Raw genomic sequence first — 3,783 nt, forward strand, 5'->3', positions numbered from 1 at the left:
TGACAAATTCCATCCATTTTTTCCCCAATTTAGTCTTGTCAAGTCAAGTCAAAGTTTATTTAGAGAGCACATTTAAAAACAACCTCAGTTGACCAAAGTGCTGTACAGTTATTAAAATAGAATAAATCATACACAACTGGGTATGAATAAAAACAATAAAACGAATAAAATACTAAAAACAGTAAAACAATAAAATAAAATAGTAATAAAAACTCAATCCAAAACAGAGTTAGAGATAAAAAAAGACAAATAAAAGGGTAAAAAAGTATATTTGCTAACCAATTCCAAGGTTATTGAAGTATTCTATTTAATAACTGATATTCTCATTTGATGAATTGTGTAGGCGGCGTTTGCTTCAGGGATCCTCCCAGTATCCATCAGAATGTCACAGCTGGTTGAACTGGGAAGCTCCAGTTGTGATTATGAATTTCTTCGTGAATGTGAAGCAGGAAGAAAAAAAAGTCACGAGCTCAGCAAACCTTGGAAATGAAAAGGTGTGATTCTTGTTTCCCTCATTTTCTTCATCGTGTGTGTCGCTGCTTGGCTTCCTCTTTGTGTCTTTTCACGTCACGTAATTAAAAATTGAATGAAGCACATGAAAAAAAGATGCATGCAGATATAACACGACGCAAACGTATGGCTTCAATTATTCAACAACTGTCTGATAGACTACTGCAGCTCTCTATGGCAGGTCCTCCTGCTGCACCACCAAACCTCCAGATGATCCAACACACGCTGCACGTCTGGTCCAACGTTATAATAGTTTGGGATTTTAATTTCGTTTTGAATTTTTGTTTTCAAATTCAGCTAGTTAGTTTTTGGAGTGAATTTGCTAGTTTTAGTTTATTTTTACTTTCTGAAAAAATAGTGTTTCCCTTAGATGTATTCTGCAGCCGCTGCTGGATTTTCAGCACCGCCACAAAAAAAGTGATTTGTAACATCATGGTTTAATTAAAGACTTTGACTGGCACACAGTGAAAACACAACATCCAAAGTTTACAGAGTGTTGCGCCAGTGGCACTTTTAACATAACTAAACGGTTTGCGCTATCAGGAAAATTCCAATGTTTTCTGAAAGCTGAGAAGCAATAATTCTGAGGTAAATGAGGCAAAACTCTTAGTTAATGTCTTACTGGTTGTATAATAAGGCCATGCAGAATAAGGCATTAATAACTACTGAATAATGACTCATTAAGACTCAATATGTTACTTATGTGCATACTAATAAGCAACTAATTAATGTTGAATATGTGTTCCCTAATCTGAAGTGTTACCAAATATGGTAGTGCTGCAAGATATCCAAACCCACTTATTCAAATCCACTTATTCCTCATTAACTTCAGAATTATTGCTTGCTAGTAGTAAGTAAGGTCACGTCAAAGGTGTGGAGAAGGTGTTTGCTATTTGCCGTTTCCATGGTTTCATTCACCTCTATGTAGAGATTATAAAGTCCATACAAAGTAAAGCATATTAAGATCATAACTCATATACAACAACTTCCTTACTTACTACTAATAATCAATAATTCTGAGGTTATTGAGGGAAAACTCTTAGTTAATGTCTTACTGGTTGTATAATAAGGCCATGTAGAATAAGGCATTAATAACTACTGAATAATGACTAATTAAGAGGCAATATGTTCCTTATTTGCATCCTAATAATCAACTAATTAATGTTGAATAGTTGAAGGTATTTTGACAAATATTTGCCTTCCTTAGATTTGGATATTGCACTAGTCCACATTGTGATTTGATTAATTGTGCAGGAAAAAAGGACCTGTGTGTTGGATTGTTTTTGGAGTAGTGTTCACATCCCATCAGTTGTATTCTCTTAACATGATCACTATGTTTCTTTCAGTATTTCCAAGTCGTTTTAATGATAATGGTAAGCAAACGTCATGCAAACAGGATCAGAAAACATTCAAATGGGCTGTTTTATGGGAAGGTTTTGGTGCTAAAAGCAGCTTCTCACTTAGCTGGAGGTTTATTGACATTTCATTGCAACTATAAGCAGAAAGGACATGTTTTAGCTTTAACCTTGAGCTCTAAAACTCGGCTAAGAACTCACCTTAACTCAAATTCAAACACTCTTGACACTTAATCAAAGTTAATACATAAACACATTGTTACTGTGAAGTAATCAGGTGTTTGTGTGGAAGCTCAGACATGATTTACAGTCCGTGTGGGAGGCTGCAGGAGTAAATCACCCCAAAAACCGAAGACGCCTCGATTGTGAGTCGCAGATCGGCTCTCAAGCAGCGTTCTGCGAGCAGAGGCTCATTTATTTTCATAATCAGAATTGACAAAATGCGCCTCTGTTGGATTTGGAGCAGCAACGTGAAGCGACAGAGGAGAGAGTCGGTTTGCTCTGTAACACTGTCTTTAAAACATAAATGTGGTGCATGTGTCCTTTCAGCCGCCTGCAGGACGGATGGGCCCGGCTTTGGGACGCCGTGTTTCTCTGAGACAGTAAAGTTGGATGGCTGATGAATTTGGTTCCATTCTCGGGTATCGATCACAGCCTCGTCCATCACAAATCACTTTACACTCACATATTGACGCTGCATCAATCTGCTGCTGCCTAAACACCTCCCTGAGAGGCAGAGAGCACGGCAGGATCAGGATCAGGGCCAGGGACAAGAACAGGAACAAGAACAGGATCAGGATCAGGGACAAGAACAAGAACAAGAACAAGAACAAGAACAAGAACAAGAAAAAGAACAAGAGAGATACATCAAAGGATGAAAGTATCAAGGGCTTTGTGGTCGACCAATCAGAGCAGAGCAATCAACAAAATTAACTGCCGCTGCAGAATGTTCCGGCACAGTGACAGCAGCCAGAGCTGGACAGGCTGGAATTTCTGGCCTCGAACAGAAATAATTTTTGGCAAAACCATAATACCTATCATTGATCAGACTTCACTTTGAGCGTCCTGAGTTCTTCCTGAACGTCTACATATGTTTTTTGTGAAGAAAAATGAAGAAATAGCTTTGTAAGAGCGATCTGAAAAACTGTTAAATATGCTTTTCTACAGAAATCTTCCTGCATTTTTAATACGGGAGCCAATGAGGCTGTTGGTGGTGTTGGTGGATCATCTGTGCATCCTACGCCCAAACTACAACTCTGACAGCTTTACCAGAGGATTGTGAGTGAGAAGACTAATTTTCCTACGTTTCTATGTATAAATTATTTCTGTAGAGTGGAATTTGCGGCCTGGAGCGCAGTTTTCAAATGTATTTTTTGAAAGTTTTTTCTCTCCCTCTACACTCTGGCGATGATGTCACACACTGTGACACAAACATTCCGTGCAGTACACACCCATTATAATCTCAGAATTTCTCCAAAAATGATCATGGTCATTGAACAGGGACTGATAAAAAACTATATGACCTATCGAAACGAGGATTAATACACCGATACACAAGACTTGTGTCTACTGTTTAAAGTTTAAATGGAGTCTCTAGGTGAAATTATGCCGGAGAAGTAGACGTTTAAAAATCTCCAATTATTGTTCTTTTTCGCTCATTTTTTTTCGGCTGTCCCATTCATTTCAATGCAAAATTTTACGTCGCGAAAAATGTGTATTCAGTAGAGAAAAGTAATAGCACACCGATCCCGATCAAACCGCACGTTTTGATATTTAATTTGTCTAGACTAGTAGCTGGACGAAATTGTGTCCGGAAGAGGAATAAGAAAAAATCCACAGTGCACATAGTGCCCCGAGCTTGGTGCGATTGCCCCGTGGCCCTAACAAGAACAGGATCAGGATCAGGATCAGGGCCAAG

This window comes from Centropristis striata, chromosome 11 (assembly GCF_030273125.1).
Source record: "Centropristis striata isolate RG_2023a ecotype Rhode Island chromosome 11, C.striata_1.0, whole genome shotgun sequence".
Classification (NCBI taxonomy): Eukaryota; Metazoa; Chordata; class Actinopteri; order Perciformes; family Serranidae; genus Centropristis; species Centropristis striata.